At 42.5% G+C, this 16,727-nt stretch overlaps 34 pseudogenes; all 34 read right to left on the bottom strand.

Annotated features, from left to right (window-relative positions):
- Positions 1–99: 99 nt before the first annotated feature.
- Positions 100–218, bottom strand: LOC134588089 (5S ribosomal RNA; annotated as a pseudogene).
- A 134-nt stretch (positions 219–352) lies between these two features.
- Positions 353–471, bottom strand: LOC134589549 (5S ribosomal RNA; annotated as a pseudogene).
- Positions 472–605: 134 nt separating this feature from the next.
- LOC134588133 (5S ribosomal RNA) lies at positions 606–724 on the bottom strand (annotated as a pseudogene).
- Positions 725–858: 134 nt separating this feature from the next.
- LOC134595610 (5S ribosomal RNA) lies at positions 859–977 on the bottom strand (annotated as a pseudogene).
- Positions 978–1,202: 225 nt separating this feature from the next.
- On the bottom strand, positions 1,203–1,321 carry LOC134597335 (5S ribosomal RNA; annotated as a pseudogene).
- A 134-nt stretch (positions 1,322–1,455) lies between these two features.
- LOC134594667 (5S ribosomal RNA) lies at positions 1,456–1,574 on the bottom strand (annotated as a pseudogene).
- A 225-nt stretch (positions 1,575–1,799) lies between these two features.
- LOC134596887 (5S ribosomal RNA) lies at positions 1,800–1,918 on the bottom strand (annotated as a pseudogene).
- A 225-nt stretch (positions 1,919–2,143) lies between these two features.
- On the bottom strand, positions 2,144–2,262 carry LOC134595500 (5S ribosomal RNA; annotated as a pseudogene).
- Positions 2,263–2,396: 134 nt separating this feature from the next.
- On the bottom strand, positions 2,397–2,515 carry LOC134589548 (5S ribosomal RNA; annotated as a pseudogene).
- A 226-nt stretch (positions 2,516–2,741) lies between these two features.
- Positions 2,742–2,860, bottom strand: LOC134595083 (5S ribosomal RNA; annotated as a pseudogene).
- Positions 2,861–2,994: 134 nt separating this feature from the next.
- Positions 2,995–3,113, bottom strand: LOC134588523 (5S ribosomal RNA; annotated as a pseudogene).
- A 134-nt stretch (positions 3,114–3,247) lies between these two features.
- On the bottom strand, positions 3,248–3,366 carry LOC134588544 (5S ribosomal RNA; annotated as a pseudogene).
- Positions 3,367–3,500: 134 nt separating this feature from the next.
- Positions 3,501–3,619, bottom strand: LOC134589546 (5S ribosomal RNA; annotated as a pseudogene).
- Positions 3,620–3,753: 134 nt separating this feature from the next.
- On the bottom strand, positions 3,754–3,872 carry LOC134587804 (5S ribosomal RNA; annotated as a pseudogene).
- Positions 3,873–4,097: 225 nt separating this feature from the next.
- Positions 4,098–4,216, bottom strand: LOC134589545 (5S ribosomal RNA; annotated as a pseudogene).
- Positions 4,217–4,350: 134 nt separating this feature from the next.
- Positions 4,351–4,469, bottom strand: LOC134595090 (5S ribosomal RNA; annotated as a pseudogene).
- Positions 4,470–4,695: 226 nt separating this feature from the next.
- On the bottom strand, positions 4,696–4,814 carry LOC134588519 (5S ribosomal RNA; annotated as a pseudogene).
- Positions 4,815–4,948: 134 nt separating this feature from the next.
- LOC134598040 (5S ribosomal RNA) lies at positions 4,949–5,067 on the bottom strand (annotated as a pseudogene).
- A 134-nt stretch (positions 5,068–5,201) lies between these two features.
- Positions 5,202–5,320, bottom strand: LOC134588768 (5S ribosomal RNA; annotated as a pseudogene).
- A 134-nt stretch (positions 5,321–5,454) lies between these two features.
- LOC134597733 (5S ribosomal RNA) lies at positions 5,455–5,573 on the bottom strand (annotated as a pseudogene).
- Positions 5,574–5,707: 134 nt separating this feature from the next.
- On the bottom strand, positions 5,708–5,826 carry LOC134595598 (5S ribosomal RNA; annotated as a pseudogene).
- A 225-nt stretch (positions 5,827–6,051) lies between these two features.
- LOC134588238 (5S ribosomal RNA) lies at positions 6,052–6,170 on the bottom strand (annotated as a pseudogene).
- Positions 6,171–6,304: 134 nt separating this feature from the next.
- LOC134594211 (5S ribosomal RNA) lies at positions 6,305–6,423 on the bottom strand (annotated as a pseudogene).
- Positions 6,424–6,648: 225 nt separating this feature from the next.
- Positions 6,649–6,767, bottom strand: LOC134589544 (5S ribosomal RNA; annotated as a pseudogene).
- Positions 6,768–6,900: 133 nt separating this feature from the next.
- Positions 6,901–7,019, bottom strand: LOC134596886 (5S ribosomal RNA; annotated as a pseudogene).
- A 134-nt stretch (positions 7,020–7,153) lies between these two features.
- Positions 7,154–7,272, bottom strand: LOC134588956 (5S ribosomal RNA; annotated as a pseudogene).
- A 134-nt stretch (positions 7,273–7,406) lies between these two features.
- Positions 7,407–7,525, bottom strand: LOC134598337 (5S ribosomal RNA; annotated as a pseudogene).
- A 225-nt stretch (positions 7,526–7,750) lies between these two features.
- Positions 7,751–7,869, bottom strand: LOC134597942 (5S ribosomal RNA; annotated as a pseudogene).
- Positions 7,870–8,003: 134 nt separating this feature from the next.
- Positions 8,004–8,122, bottom strand: LOC134588125 (5S ribosomal RNA; annotated as a pseudogene).
- Positions 8,123–8,255: 133 nt separating this feature from the next.
- On the bottom strand, positions 8,256–8,374 carry LOC134596290 (5S ribosomal RNA; annotated as a pseudogene).
- Positions 8,375–8,507: 133 nt separating this feature from the next.
- Positions 8,508–8,626, bottom strand: LOC134588332 (5S ribosomal RNA; annotated as a pseudogene).
- Positions 8,627–9,003: 377 nt separating this feature from the next.
- LOC134588941 (5S ribosomal RNA) lies at positions 9,004–9,122 on the bottom strand (annotated as a pseudogene).
- Positions 9,123–9,256: 134 nt separating this feature from the next.
- On the bottom strand, positions 9,257–9,375 carry LOC134597057 (5S ribosomal RNA; annotated as a pseudogene).
- A 225-nt stretch (positions 9,376–9,600) lies between these two features.
- On the bottom strand, positions 9,601–9,719 carry LOC134594537 (5S ribosomal RNA; annotated as a pseudogene).
- Between the last annotated feature and the right edge of the window lie 7,008 nt (positions 9,720–16,727).

The raw sequence follows: 16,727 nt of genomic DNA, 5'->3' as shown, positions 1-16,727 counted from the left end.
GAATATCAAACTCTGGTTGCGACAAAAGACAAGACGCTTCTGGATAGGGAAAAAAGTGGTCTGATTATGACATCATAATGCAAAAAAGAAATAAACAAAAGCTTACGGCACCTGAGGTTCCTAGTTGGTCTCCCATACAAGTACTAACCAGGCCCGAGTCTGGATGGCTTCGGAGATCTGATGAGATCAGGCATTTTCAGACTGGTATGGCAGTAATTGAAATTAAGAGAATGCGATCTAACTAATGTTGGTAGAATATCAAACTCTGGTTGCGACAAAAGACAAGACGCTTCTGGATAGGGAAAAAAGTGGTCTGATTATGACATCATAATGCAAAAAAGAAATAAACAAAAGCTTACGGCACCTGAGGTTCCTAGTTGGTCTCCCATACAAGTACTAACCAGGCCCGAGTCTGGATGGCTTCCGAGATCTGACGAGATCAGGCATTTTCAGACTGGTATGGCCGTAAGTGAAATTAAGAGAATGCGATGTCGCTAATGTTGGTAGAATATCAAACTCTGGTTGCGACAAAAGACAAGACGCTTCTGGATAGGGAACAAAGTGGTCTGATTATGACATCATAATGCAAAAAATAAATAAACAAAAGCTTACGGCACCTGAGGTTCCTAGTTGGTCTCCCATACAAGTACTAACCAGGCCCGAAACTGGATGGCTTCCGAGATCTGACGAGATCAGACATTTTCAGACTGGTATGGCCGTAAGGGAAATTAATAGAATGCGATCTCGCTAATGTTGGTAGAATATCAAACTCGGGTTGCGACAAAAGACAAGACGCTTCTGGATAGGGAAAAAAGTGGTCTGATTATGACATCATAATGCAAAAAAGAAATAAACAAAAGCTTACGGCACCTGAGGTTCCTAGTTGGTCTCCCATACAAGTACTAACCAGGCCCGAGTCTGGATGGCTTCCGAGATCTGATGAGATCAGGCATTTTCAGACTGGTATGGCCGTAAGTAAAATTAAGAGAATGCGATCTCACTAATGTTGGAAGAATATCAAACTCTGGTTGTGACAAAAGACAAGACGCTTCTGGATAGGGAAAAAAGTGGTCTGATTATGACATCATAATGCAAAAAAGAAATAAACAAAAGCTTACGGCACCTGAGGTTCCTAGTTGGTCTCCCATAGGGAAAAAAGTGGTCTGATTATGACATCATAATGCAAAAAAGAAATAAACAAAAGCTTACAGCACCTGAGGTTCCTAGTTGGTCTCCCATACAAATACTAACCAGGCCCGAGTCTGGATGGCTGCCGAGATCTGACGAGATCAGGCATTTTCAGACTGGTATGGCCGTAAGTTAAAATAAGAGAATGCGATCTCGCTAATGTTGGTAGAATATCAAACTCTGGTTGCGACAAAAGACAAGACGCTTCTGGATAGGGAAAAAAGTGGTCTGATTATGACATCATAATGCAAAAAAGAAATAAACAAAAGCTTACGGCACCTGAGGTTCCTAGTTGGTCTCCCATACAAGTACTAACCAGGCCCGAGTCTGGATGGTTTCCGAGATCTGACGAGATCAGGCATTTTCAGACTGGTATGGCCGTAAATGAAATTAAGAGAATGCGATCTCGCTAATGTTGGTAGAATATCAAACTCTGGTTGCGACAAAAGACAAGACGCTTCTGGATAGGGAAAAAAGTGGTCTGATTATGACATCATAATGCAAAAAAGAAATAAACAAAAGCTTACGGCACCTGAGGTTCCTAGTTGGTCTCCCATAGGGAAAAAAGTGGTCTGATTATGACATCATAATGCAAAAAAGAAATAAACAAAAGCTTACGGCACCTGAGGTTCCTAGTTGGTCTCCCATACAAGTACTAACCAGGCCCGAGTCTGGATGGCTTCCGAGATTTGATGAGATCAGGCATTTTCAGACAGGTATGGCCGTAAGTGAAATTAAGAGAATGCGATCTCGCTAATGTTGGTAGAATATCAAACTCTGGTTGCGAAAAAAGACAAGACGCTTCTGGATAGGGAAAAAAGTGGTCTGATTATGACATCATAATGCAAAAAAGAAATAAACAAAAGCTTACGGCACCTGAGGTTCCTAGTTGGTCTCCCATAGGGAAAAAAGTGGTCTGATTATGACATCATAATGCAAAAAAGAAATAAACAAAAGCTTACGGCACCTGAGGTTCCTAGGTGGTCTCCCATACAAGTACTAACCAGGCCCGAGTCTGGATGGCTTCCGAGATCTGACAAGATCAGGCATTTTCAGACTGGTATGGCCGTAAGGGAAATTAAGAGAATGCGATCTCGCTAATGTTGGTAGAATATCAAACTCTGGTTGCGACAAAAGACAAGACGCTTCTGGATAGGGAAAAAAGTGGTCTGATTATGACATCATAATGCAAAAAAGAAATAAACAAAAGCTTACGGCACCTGAGGTTCCTAGTTGGTCTCCCATACAAGTACTAACCAGGCCCGAGTCTGGATGGCTTCCGAGATCTGACGAGATCAGGCATTTTCAGACTGGTATGGCCGTAAGTGAAATTAAGAGAATGCGATCACGCTAATGTTGGTAGAATATCAAACTCTGGTTGCGACAAAAGACAAGACGCTTCTGGATAGGGAAAAAAGTGGTCTGATTATGACATCATAATGCAAATAAAGAAATAAACAAAAGCTTACGGCACCTGAGGTTCCTAGTTGGTCTCCCATAGGGAAAAAAGTGGTCTGATTATGACATCATAATGCAAAAAAGAAATAAACAAAAGCTTACGGCACCTGAGGTTCCTAGTTGGTCTCCCATACAAGTACTAACCAGGCCCAAGTCTGGATGGCTTCCGAGATCTGACGAGATCAGGCATTTTCAGACTGATATGGCCGTAAGTGAAATTAAGAGAATGCGATCTCGCTAATGTTGGTAGAATATCAAACTCTGGTTGCGACAAAAGACAAGACGCTTCTGGATAGGGAAAAAAGTGGTCTGATTATGACATCATAATGCAAAAAAGAAATAAACAAAAGCTTACGGCACCTGAGGTTCCTAGTTGGTCTCCCATACAAGTATTAACCAGGCCCGAGTCTGGATGGCTTCCGAGATCTGATGAGATCAGGCATTTTCAGACTAGTATGGCAGTAAGTGAAATTAAGAGAATGCGATCTCGCTAATGTTGGTAGAATATCAAACTCTGGTTGCGACAAAAGACAAGACGCTTCTGGATAGGGAAAAAAGTGGTCTGATTATGACATCATAATGCAAAAAAGAAATAAACAAAAGCTTACGGCACCTGAGGTTCCTAGTTGGTCTCCCATACAAGTACTAACCAGGCGCGAGTCTGGATGGCTTCCGAGATCTGACGAGATCAGACATTTTCAGACTGGTATGGCCGTAAGGGAAATTAATAGAATGCTATCTCGCTAATGTTGGTAGAATATCAAACTCGGGTTGCGACAAAAGACAAGACGCTTCTGGATAGGGAAAAAAGTGGTCTGATTATGACATCATAATGCAAAAAAGAAATAAACAAAAGCTTACGGCACCTGAGGTTCCTAGTTGGTCTCCCATACAAGTACTAACCAGGCCCGAGTCTGGATGGCTTCCGAGATCTGACGAGATCAGGCATTTTCAGACTGGTATGGCCGTAAGTGAAATTAAGAGAATGCGATCTCGCTAATGTTGGTAGAATATCAAACTCTGGTTGCGACAAAAGACAAGACGCTTCTGGATAGGGAAAAAAGTGGTCTGATTATGACATCATAATGCAAAAAAGAAATAAACAAAAGCTTACGGCACCTGAGGTTCCTAGTTGGTCTCCCATACAAGTACTAACCAGGCCCGAGACTGGATGGCTTCCGAGATCTGACGAGATCAGACATTTTCAGACTGGTATGGCCGTAATTGAAATTAAGAGAATGCGATCTCGCTAATGTTGGTAGAATATCAAACTCTGGTTGCGACAAAAGACAAGACGCTTCTGGATAGGGAAAAAAGTGGTCTGATTATGACATCATAATGCAAAAAAGAAATAAACAAAAGCTTACGGCACCTGAGGTTCCTAGTTGGTCTCCCATAGGGAAAAAAGTGGTCTGATTATGACATCATAATGCAAAAAAGAAATAAACAAAAGCTTACGGCACCTGAGGTTCCTAGTTGGTCTCCCATACAAGTACTAACCAGGCCCGAGTCTGGATGGCTTCCGAGATCTGACGAGATCAGGCATTTTCAGACTGGTATGGCCGTAAGTGAAATTAAGTGAATGCGATCTCGCTAATGTTGGTAGAATATCAAACTCTGGTTGCGACAAAAGACAAGACGCTTCTGGATAGGGAAAAAAGTGGTCTGATTATGACATCATAATGCAAAAAAGAAATAAACAAAAGTTTACGGCACCTGAGGTTCCTAGGTGGTCTCCCATACAAGTACTAACCAGGCCCGAGTCTGGATGGCTTCCGAGATCTGACGAGATCAGGCATTTTCAGACTGGTATGGCCGTAAGGGAAATTAAGAGAATGCGATCTCGCTAATGTTGGTAGAATATCAAACTCTGGTTGCGACAAAAGACAAGACGCTTCTGGATAGGGAAAAAAGTGGTCTGATTATGACATCATAATGCAAATAAAGAAATAAACAAAAGCTTACGGCACCTGAGGTTCCTAGTTGGTCTCCCATAGGGAAAAAAGTGGTCTGATTATGACATCATAATGCAAAAAAGAAATAAACAAAAGCTTACGGCACTTGAGGTTCCTAGTTGGTCTCCCATACAAGTACTAACCAGGCCTGAGTCTGGATGGTTTCCGAGATCTGACGAGATCAGGCATTTTAAGACTGGTATGGCCGTAAGTGAAATTAAGAGAATGCGATCTCGCTAATGTTGGTAGAATATCAAACTCTGGTTGCGACAAAAGACAAGACGCTTCTGGATAGGGAAAAAAGTGGTCTGATTATGACATCATAATGCAAAAAAGAAATAAACAAAAGCTTACGGCACCTGAGGTTCCTAGTTGGTCTCCCATACAAGTACTAACCAGGCCCGAGTCTGGATGGCTTCCGAGATCTGATGAGATCAGGCATTTTCAGACTGGTATGGCAGTAATTGAAATTAAGAGAATGCGATCTCCCTAATGTTGGTAGAATATCAAACTCTGGTTGCGACAAAAGACAAGACGCTTCTGGATAGGGAAAAAAGTGGTCTGATTATGACATCATAATGCAAAAAAGAAATAAACAAAAGCTTACGGCACCTGAGGTTCCTAGTTGGTCTCTCATACAAGTACTAACCAGGCCCGAGTCTGGATGGATTCCGAGATCTGACGAGATCAGGCATTTTCAGACTGGTATGGCTGTAAGTGAAATTAAGAGAATGCGATGTCGCTAATGTTGGTAGAATATCAAACTCTGGTTGCGACAAAAGACAAGACGCTTCTGGATAGGGAACAAAGTGGTCTGATTATGACATCATAATGCAAAAAAGAAATAAACAAAAGCTTACGGCACCTGAGGTTCCTAGTTGGTCTCCCATACAAGTACTAACCAGGCCCGAGACTGGATGGCTTCCGAGATCTGACGAGATCAGACATTTTCAGACTGGTATGGCCGTAAGGGAAATTAATAGAATGCGATCTTGCTAATGTTGGTAGAATATCAAACTCGGGTTGCGACAAAAGACAAGACGCTTCTGGATAGGGAAAAAAGTGGTCTGATTATGACATCATAATGCAAAAAAGAAATAAACAAAAGCTTACGGCACCTGAGGTTCCTAGTTGGTCTCCCATACAAGTACTAACCAGGCCCGAGTCTGGATGGCTTCCGAGATCTGATGAGATCAGGCATTTTCAGACTGGTATGGCCGTAAGTAAAATTAAGAGAATGCGATCTCGCTAATGTTGGAAGAATATCAAACTCTGGTTGTGACAAAAGACAAGACGCTTCTGGATAGGGAAAAAAGTGGTCTGATTATGACATCATAATGCAAAAAAGAAATAAACAAAAGCTTACGGCACCTGAGGTTCCTAGTTGGTCTCCCATAGGGAAAAAAGTGGTCTGATTATGACATCATAATGCAAAAAAGAAATAAACAAAAGCTTACAGCACCTGAGGTTCCTAGTTGGTCTCCCATACAAATACTAACCAGGCCCGAGTCTGGATGGCTGCCGAGATCTGACAAGATCAGGCATTTTCAGACTGGTATGGCCGTAAGTTAAAATAAGAGAATGCGATCTCGCTAATGTTGGTAGAATATCAAACTCTGGTTGCGACAAAAGACAAGACGCTTCTGGATAGGGAAAAAAGTGGTCTGATTATGACATCATAATGCAAAAAAGAAATAAACAAAAGCTTACGGCACCTGAGGTTCCTAGTTGGTCTCCCATACAAGTACTAACCAGGCCCAAGTCTGGATGGTTTCCGAGATCTGACGAGATCAGGCATTTTCAGACTGGTATGGCCGTAAATGAAATTAAGAGAATGCGATCTCGCTAATGTTGGTAGAATATCAAACTCTGGTTGCGACAAAAGACAAGACGCTTCTGGATAGGGAAAAAAGTGGTCTGATTATGATATCATAATGCAAAAAAGAAATAAACAAAAGCTTACGGCACCTGAGGTTCCTAGTTGGTCTCCCATAGGGAAAAAAGTGGTCTGATTATGACATCATAATGCAAAAAAGAAATAAACAAAAGCTTACGGCACCTGAGGTTCCTAGTTGGTCTCCCATACAAGTACTAACCAGGCCCGAGTCTGGATGGCTTCCGAGATCTGACGAGATCAGGCATTTTCAGACTGGTATGGCCGTAAGTGAAATTAAGAGAATGCGATCTCGCTAATGTTGGTAGAATATCAAACTCTGGTTGCGACAAAAGACAAGACGCTTCTGGATAGGGAAAAAATGGTCTGATTATGACATCATAATGCAAAAAAGAAATAAACAAAAGCTTACGGCACCTGAGGTTCCTAGTTGGTCTCCCATACAAGTACTAACCAGGCCCGAGTCTGGATGGCTTCCGAGATTTGATGAGATCAGGCATTTTCAGACAGGTATGGCCGTAAGTGAAATTAAGAGAATGCGATCTCGCTAATGTTGGTAGAATATCAAACTCTGGTTGCGACAAAAGACAAGACGCTTCTGGATAGGGAAAAAAGTGGTCTGATTATGACATCATAATGCAAAAAAGAAATAAACAAAAGCTTACAGCACCTGAGGTTCCTAGTTGGTCTCCCATACAAGTACTAACCAGGCCCGAGTCTGGATGGCTTCCGAGATCTGATGAGATCAGGCATTTTCAGACTGGTATGGCCGTAAGTGAAATTAAGAGAATGCAATCTCGCTAATGTTGGTAGAATATCAAACTCTGGTTGCGACAAAAGACAAGACGCTTCTGGATAGGGAAAAAAGTGGTCTGATTATGACATCATAATGCAAAAAAGAAATAAACAAAAGCTTACGGCACCTGAGGTTCCTAGTTGGTCTCCCATACAAGTACTAACCAGGACCGAGTCTGGATGGCTTCCGAGATCTGACAAGATCAGGCATTTTCAGACTGGTATGGCCGTAAGTGAAATTAAGAGAATGCGATCTCGCTAATGTTGGTAGAATATCAAACTCTGGTTGCGACAAAAGACAAGACGCTTCTGGATAGGGAAAAAAGTGGTATGATTATGACATCATAATGCAAAAAAGAAATAAACAAAAGCTTACGGCACCTGAGGTTCCTAGTTGGTCTCCCATAGGGAAGAAAGTGGTCTGATTATGACATCATAATGCAAAAAAGAAATAAACAAAAGCTTACGGCACCTGAGGTTCCTAGTTGGTCTCCCATACAAGTACTAACCAGGACCGAGTCTGGATGGCTTCCGAGATCAGATAAGATCAGGCATTTTCAGACTGGTATGGCCGTAAGTGAAATTAAGAGAATGCGATCTCTCTAATGTTGGTAGAATATCAAACTCTGGTTGCGACAAAAGACAAGACGCTTCTGGATAGGGAAAAAAGTGGTCTGATTATGACATCATAATGCAAAAAAGAAATAAACAAAAGCTTACGGCACCTGAGGTTCCTAGTTGGTCTCCCATACAAGTACTAACCAGGCCCGAGTCTGGACGGCTTCCGAGATCTGACGAAATCAGGCATTTTCAGACTGGTATGGCCATAAGTGAAATTAAGAGAATGCGATCTCGCTAATGTTGGTAGAATATCAAACTCTGGTTGCGCCAAAGACAAGACGCTTCTGGATAGGGAAAAAAGTGGTCTGATTATGACATCATAATGCAAAAAAGAAATAAACAAAAGCTTACGGCACCTGAGGTTCCTAGTTGGTCTCCCATACAAGTACTAACCAGGACCGAGTCTGGATGGCTTCCGAGATCTGACGAGATCAGGCATTTTCAGACTGGTATGGCCGTAAGTGAAATTAAGAGAATGCGATCTCGCTAATGTTGGTAGAATATCAAACTCTGGTTGCGCCAAAGACAAGACGCTTCTGGATAGGGAAAAAAGTGGTATGATTATGACATCATAATGCAAAAAAGAAATAAACAAAAGCTTACGGCACCTGAGGTTCCTAGTTGGTCTCCCATACAAGTACTAACCAGGCCCGAGTCTGGACGGCTTCCGAAATCTGACGAGATCAGGCATTTTCAGACTGGTATGGCCATAAGTGAAATTAAGAGAATGCGATCTTGCTAATGTTGGTAGAATATCAAACTCTGGTTGCGACAAAAGACAAGACGCTTCTGGATAGGGAAAAAAGTGGTCTGATTATGACATCATAATGCAAAAAAGAAATAAACAAAAGCTTACGGCACCTGAGGTTCCTAGTTGGTCTCCCATACAAGTACTAACCAGGCCCGAGTCTGGATGGCTTCCGAGATCTGGCATTTTCAGACTGGTATGGCCATAAGTGAAATTAAGAGAATGCGATCTCGCTAATGTTGGTAGAATATCAAACTCTGGTTGCGACAAAAGACAAGACGCTTCTGGATAGGGAAAAAAGTGGTCTGATTATGACATCATAATGCAAAAAAGAAATAAACAAAAGCTTACGGCACCTGAGGTTCCTAGTTGGTCTCCCATACAAGTACTAACCAGGCCCGAGTCTGGACGGCTTCCGAGATCTGACGAGATAAGGCATTTTCAGACTGGTATGGCCATAAGTGAAATTAAGAGAATGCAATCTCGCTAATGTTGGTAGAATATCAAACTCTGGTTGCGACAAAAGACAAGACGCTTCTGGATAGGGAAAAAAGTGGTCTGATTATGACATCATAATGCAAAAAAGAAATAAACAAAAGCTTACGGCACCTGAGGTTCCTAGTTGGTCTCCCATACAAGTACTAACCAGGCCCGAGTCTGGATGGCTTCCGAGATCTGACGAGATCAGGCATTTTCAGACTCGTATGGCCGTAAGTGAAATTAAGAGAATGCGATCTCGCTAATGTTGGTAGAATATCAAACTCTGGTTGCGACAAAAGACAAGACGCTTCTGGATAGGGAAAAAAGTGGTCTGATTATGACATCATAATGCAAAAAAGAAATAAACAAAAGCTTACGGCACCTGAGGTTCCTAGTTGGTCTCCCATAGGGAAAAAAGTGGTCTGATTATGACATCATAATGCAAAAAAGAAATAAACAAAAGCTTACGGCACCTGAGGTTCCTAGTTGGTCTCCCATAAAAGTACTAACCAGGCCCGAGTCTGGATGGCTTCCGAGATCAGACGAGATCAGGCATTTTCAGACTGGTATGGCCGTAAGTGAAATTAAGAGAATGCGATCTCGCTAATGTTGGTAGAATATCAAACTCTGGTTGCGACAAAAGACAAGACGCTTCTGGATAGGGAAAAAAGTGGTCTGATTATGACATCATAATGCAAAAAAGAAATAAACAAAAGCTTACGGCACCTGAGGTTCCTAGTTGGTCTCCCATACATGTACTAACCAGGCCCGAGTCTGGACGGCTTCCTCAGCCTATTCTCGTATCCTCTATTCACTTCCCTTCCCTGTCTTTCTACACTTGAGATAGCTACCGCTAGCATATCTGCCTTTTTCCTCACTTACGTTCTTCTTCCCGCTTTACCTCCGTCTCCCTATTCATATATACTTTATTTGCGATTTCCATTAACTGTGATATGGACATCCCTACAAATCCCTCTATTTTCTGTAATTTCCTTTAAATATCACCTTGGGCCTGGCTGACAAATGCTGAATTAATCATCCTGGCATTCTCAGGAGCCTCTGGAGTAAGAGGAGTATACAATCTATATGACTCCAATAATCTCTCATAAACGGTACTAGGTGACTCATCAACCTTTTGCAACACCTCAGCCGTCTTTGACATATTAATTGCCTTCTTCCCTCCTGCCTTCATGCCAGCAATTATGGCTTCCCTATAAGCTCTTAGTTGGGGTATGTCAGCACCATTCACATTCCAATTTGGATCGACATTTGGATAATGGGCTGCAGCCCACGCAACTGGATTGGCCTGATTTTGAGTACGGACGTTTCCTCAAGCGCGTTAATAGCCGCTTGATTAATCCGGGTCCTTTCCTCACAATTAAATAAAGTTAATAATAATTGCTGGCAATCGGCCCAGGTGGGATTATGTGTCTGGATAATTGAAGTAACCAAATCTGTCATGACTTGAGGTTTGTCAGTATATGAGGAGTTATGAGTCTTCCAGTTAAATAAATCAGTCGTAGTGAAGGGGACATATACAAACACTGGATCTGCCCATTGTATTTGGCCATTCTCATCAACGTGTGTTGGGCCTGGTGTAAGTCGGATGGGCATTTGGTAATGTCGGGGTTGGAGGGCACCAGTCGTCTGTCAGGTTAATATGGGACTACGATACGATGGTTTCATAATGAGTTCCGGTTTAGGGGTAGCGTATTTATTTTACTGGGTGGAAGTTCAGTCAACAGGATATTACGGGCCGGGCTGGGAGGAGCCTGACAAGGAACCAGAAGTGACGTCAGTTCCGGATATATGGAACTAGTGGGGGCCGGTACCGGAAGGGGAGGGCTCAGAGTCAGTGGGCTGGACTCTGAACTAGATGCATGAGTGGGCAGGGACAATGGGAAAGGGGGAGTGGCATCACCAGTAGCACCACCTCTAACCTTAGAGGAAGTGTAAGGGGGTGGGGAGGGAAGTTCAGTTTCAGAGGGAGAATCTAAAATGGGCGGAGTTGAGGCCCTGATGGAGAGGCGAGTCCTGGCCACCATGAGGCGACATTGCTCCTCATGGCATACCTTAACCCATTTAGGCAATTCTTCTACAATCTGTTTCCAACAATCAATATACGGAAACTGATTGTAGAATTCAGGCCTACTAGATACAGCCGCGTGCACATGTTGTACCAAAATGAGATCAAGGCTACCACGTGGTGGCCATGCGGTCACCAGGATAGGTCACTCTCTACTACATAAGGTAGTCAAACGTTTTGGGGACAATTTTACCCCAAAATCACAAGCCTTATATCCCTTAGTAAAGTTCTTCAGCATGCATGATAAGGGATCAACAATCTTTGAGTCAGACGCACCCATACTGGCAACGGAGCGTCTAATACAAAGATACACAAAACTCCAAACACACTTCCAACAGTCACACTCGTTTCCCTGGCAACAGTACCACGTGGCAAAGTTGCTAAGCCAAACGTACACACACGATAATACGCAGAGAATTCTCGTACATACAGTGATATCACAGCGTCCCACTCACAAAGATCTACCAAACACTAGCTACTTACCTCTATAACTATAAATCAACTCTACAATTATCTGTACTATAAATCAACTTTTAACTAACCGACTATATCACATTCTAGTAATCTCATCTTTACAGTCAGTGGTTATGGTACAATTAGTAAGTGGTTATAGTACAGTTTTAAAGTCACAGATCAGTTAGTAACAGTTAAGGTATTATACATATAACATGAAACAATAGTTGTTAGTAATTTTTACACAATGTCAGTGGTTATAGTACATGTCAGTGGTAATGGTACCGTGCGCTATTTTACAATTATACACACAATTTACACTCCCACTAGACGGCAGCGCTCTAGCTTTCTAGCAGGACATACAATTTTAACCAATTCACCAACTACAGTATATTTAACAACATTTACAATAATCCCAACTACTCTAACTGGCCAGCACCTCGAGAGCTTTCAATCTATTTGTACACCAGAGATTCGATAAGTCTTCGCTGCCCAGACACCACATATAGCGAACTAGAGGGCAGAATTTACACCAATACCCTTTTAGTCTAATACACTATCAATAATCTAGTGGCTGGATTTACAAACAAGCACATTTAGTCAAGATAGGGTGAGATCTAGCGGACGAAATATACACCAATATCCGCTTAGTCTCCCGGTCTCCCCTGACCTAGCAACCAACATTTACACCTAGCATGCTAGTCAAGACAGGACACCGGTGTCCGACATGAAGTATGTACACCAAGTTTCAGTCTGATTATACCACCTATATTAGACGGGCTGTCTACAGAGCATCTAATGTCCAAATAAGTGTTGCGCCTTCACTTCATCCTTCCAGATGGAAGGGGCAAATTCCATACAACCGGTTCCAAATATAAAACCCCTTGTGGGTCTACCACTCTAACGGTATCAGTCTTACCCGTTATTTCCTGCCCTGGGTTCGCATTCAAATGATGGGGCACCCCGGTACTCACTGCGCAGAAGCCGATGATCTCCTGGACAAAAGGCCAGTGGCACCGAGTAGAAAGGAGGTAAACGCAGAGGTCCAGGGGTGCTGCCGTGAAGAACGTTGGTAAAAAGCTTTACCGTCTCAAATCTCTGTGCCAGCTTCCGTGCAATGAAAGTTTCCCACCAATGCACCAATTATGTTACCGAGTAAACTAGCAGAAACCAAACACAGAGAAATGGATGCAGGTCTTCAGGAAATAAGAGGTCTTTATTTACATACTGATCGGGCCTCAGATGAACTCCTGTTCCAAAAATATCTGAGAGACCAACACATGGTGTATTTATTAAATTATTTATTTATTAAAAATTCTTAAGAAACGCAGTCTTGTTACCCATAGGGTCTCGATGCGCATTCAATAGATCATTCTCAAGTCTTAATGTCAGGGGCAGGGAGTTCCAAAGTTGCGCTCCCTGAACATCACTCGTCCTCCCTCCGCACTTTTTCTTTTTGAAATTTGGAATCTTCAATAAGTCCAAATCAGCCGATCTCAAGGATCGACTGGGAGCATAGCGTGTGAATTTATCCTTCAGATAGTCTGGTCCCATGCCATGGATTGCCTTGTATACCAAACAACCAGTTTTAAACAGAACCCGTTCACGAACGGGCAGCCAGTGCAAGGCTCTTAATGATGGAGTAATATGGTCATTGCGGGCCACACCCGTAAGTAGCCTTGCAGCTGCGTTCTGTATCAACTGGAGCTTGTGTATGATGTTCTGAGGCAGTCCAAGGTACAGAGCATTGCAGTAGTCCAATCGACTACCGATGATGGCGTTGACCACTGAGATTTGATCGGAGGGGGCAATGAATCTAAAAGTAGACCTCAGAAGTTTCAGGTGGTAGTGGCAAGAACTTACCACCTGATTAATCTGGGGCTTCAGTGTCAACCTGGAGTCAAGGATGACTCCCAGATCTCTGACCTTGGTGGCAGGACTCAGAGATGGAGAAAACGAGTCCGGCCATGAGGGAAAGATACTATTCACCTCCTGGTTACTGAAGATGATACATTCAGTTTTGGAGCCATTGAGTTTTAGATAATTGGCTCCCATCCACGACTGGATATCCTGTAGGCAGGAGGAAAGATTGATTTGATCCTCCTTTTTCTTGGCCAGGCGAAAGTACAACTGGGTATCGTCGGCGTAGATATGATAGGGAAGCATGTGGCGGCGGATGATATGGGTCAGTGGCCTCATATAGATGTTAAACAGGATTGGAGATAAAGCCGAACCCTGGGGGACTCCACACGTCAGGGAGATGTTAGAGGAGTAAAATGTCCCCAATTTTACCCTTTGAACCCTGTCGTGGAGAAATGAGGTCACCCAAGCCAGGGCCCTATCATCCACACCAGCCACAGTGAGTAGCCTCTCTATCAATCTATCATGGTCGATGGTGTCAAAGGCCGCCGATAAATCCAGGAGTACCAGGGCAATTTCCTCCCCTCTGTCCAAGGCCCACAGGAGATCGCCGTGGACTTTAACCAGGGCAGTTTCTGTCCCTCTACCAGGTCGAAATCCCGATTGGAAGTCATCCAGAATGTGATTAGACTCCAGGTGAGGCTGAATTTGCCAAACCGCCGCTCTCTCGATGATCTTGGCCAAAAAAGGCAAGGTGGAAATAGGTCGATTGTTGCTCAACTCGGAACGTGGCACAGTTGGTTTCTTCAGCAGTGGGATAACCACAGCCTGCTTCAGAATGCCAGGAACAACTCCGGTGGCAAATGACATACTAACAATGTCTGCAATATAGGGGGCCAAAACATCAGCGGCATCCTTCACCAGCTGTGCAGGGATCAAGCGATGAGGACGATGCCCTGAGAGACTTGAGGATGATCAAAATCTCAGGCGTACTAACGGGTTTAAAATTCGAGAACATCGCGCCATCAGAGGGTGTAAAAGTTTCTGTATCAGGTTCCACCACTATGTTGCTCCTAATTAGGTCAATTTTTTGTTTAAAAAAGTGAGAGAGGGATTCGCAGAACTTTTGAGATGTTTCTTCTTGGGGAAGCGAACAGTTAGGATTTGCTAGGAGGTTTGTTGTGCGAAAAAGCTCTGCCGCTGAGTTCTTCGCTTTTGTAATCTTATCTGTAAAATATTGTTTTTTCGTATTTTTAATACTAGATTTATACAATTTTAAAGATTTTAAATATTCCAATTTGAGGTCGGCATTATAATCTTTTCTCCACCGTTTTTCAGCTGCTCGACATCGCCATTTCATCTCCCTGGTCACCTGATTAAACCAGGGAGGATTTTTATCTACTTGTCTTACTAGACAAGTTTTTTTCATAGGGGCTAAAAGTTCTATTGATTCTACAATCACTGAATTAAACAATAAGATTTTCTCTTCTACTGTGTGGTTAGCATGAAATTTAATGGGGTCCATTTTGCTGGAAAAAGTTGTACTAAGAAGAGGTCCGGTGACTTTGGAAATATCTCGAGACCAAGAGCAGATATTATTTCTTTTTGGGATGTGGGGGGTTTTCTTCATTTCAACACCTACTGCCTCAAACTTGATCAGATTATGATCACTCCAGGCCGTGGGTTGAGGAGTAGTAGTCGAAGAAATCAACCCATTGTGGAAAATCCAGTCTAGCGTGTGTCCGGCTCTATGTATGTCCGGCTCTATAATTTCCTTATATAGCAATATAGCTCCTCCCATCAATAGCTACACCCACATATACCCTTAACCAATCAATGAGCAGAATATAGACTTGTACATCTGGCCAAACCACATGGCTCATCCAAGACAAAGGAAATAAGTGCAATTTCAGTTCCTGCATTCCTGCACATGCTCAGTATACTGATGACTCATCCAACTGTTTGTAACCAGATACTTATTAGCCTATGCCATGTGGAGATTTCAGCCTAATAAATTTTAACCATGCTGGAATCCCATCACAATACCTGATGTTTTAAAGCACGTTATTCCAAACAATTTAGGAATGTTAGGTGATTTATGCCCTTTATGGATTAAAACCAGACTCTGCATCAACTATGTAATTTTCCACGGGAGTTTTGCCATGGATCCCCCTCCGGCATACCACAGTCCAGGTGTTAATCCCCTTGAAACAACTTTTCCATCACTATTGTGGCCAGAAAGAGTCCCTGTGGGTTTTAAAATTTGCCTGCCTATTGAAGTCTATGGCGATTCGCGAACATTTGCGGAAGTTCGCGTTCGCCATTCGCGAACGGAAAATTTAATGTTCGCGACATCACTAGTCACAAGCTCTTACTTACTATGCTCTTACTTACATAGCACTTACTATGTATGCATGTATAATAACGCTTTAACCCCTTAAGGACCAAACTTCTGGAATAAAAGGGAATCATGACATGTCACACATGTCATGTGTCCTTAAGGGGTTAATAAAACATGTTTTAAAAAAAAAAAAAAGAAATGTCCTCATATATACAGTGGATGGTCAATTTGCTGTGACCCCAAATTATGCAGTGTTTATTGTTTGGGGATATGATGTGCAGTAATCAAAAAATTAACATCTTAAAAGTGGTCATGTGTCAGTTAAGATTGCTTAAGCAACAAAAGACAAACTGACAGTCTTTGAAGATGGATGAGCGATGTTAGAGACTGAATTTAATTGGTCCAAGGTAGGACATGTGTTTGTGTGATCTCACAAGAGTATGCACCACTTTCTAGTGATTAATTATTTAGTGTAGCTGAGTATCCATCAGTCATGGGCACCACTATTAGTTTTCTACTATAAATTATATAATATACATTGTTAAGTGCAATTCGATACAAGAGCTTGTGTCTTTCCTACTCCTAATACTGATCCTCCTCATTCGATCTCCCTTCAAGTTAGTGGTATCCACTTAAGACCATTCTTGCAAGTGCCCTGTCTTGTCGTCATACTTGATTCTGGCCTCACCTTTGAGCCTCACATCCAGTAAGTTGCCACATCCTGTAGATTTCATCTTAAAAACATAGCCTGCATCCGCCCCTTTCTTATGCAAGATGCTACCAAGGAGCTTGTCCATGCTCTAGTAATTTCCTGCATGGATTATTGTAACCCTCTCCTAATTGGTCTT

The sequence above is a fragment of the Pelobates fuscus genome, chromosome 2, assembly GCF_036172605.1.
Source record: "Pelobates fuscus isolate aPelFus1 chromosome 2, aPelFus1.pri, whole genome shotgun sequence".
NCBI lineage: Eukaryota > Metazoa > Chordata > Amphibia > Anura > Pelobatidae > Pelobates > Pelobates fuscus.
This window is presented reverse-complemented; position numbering and strand designations above follow the sequence as displayed.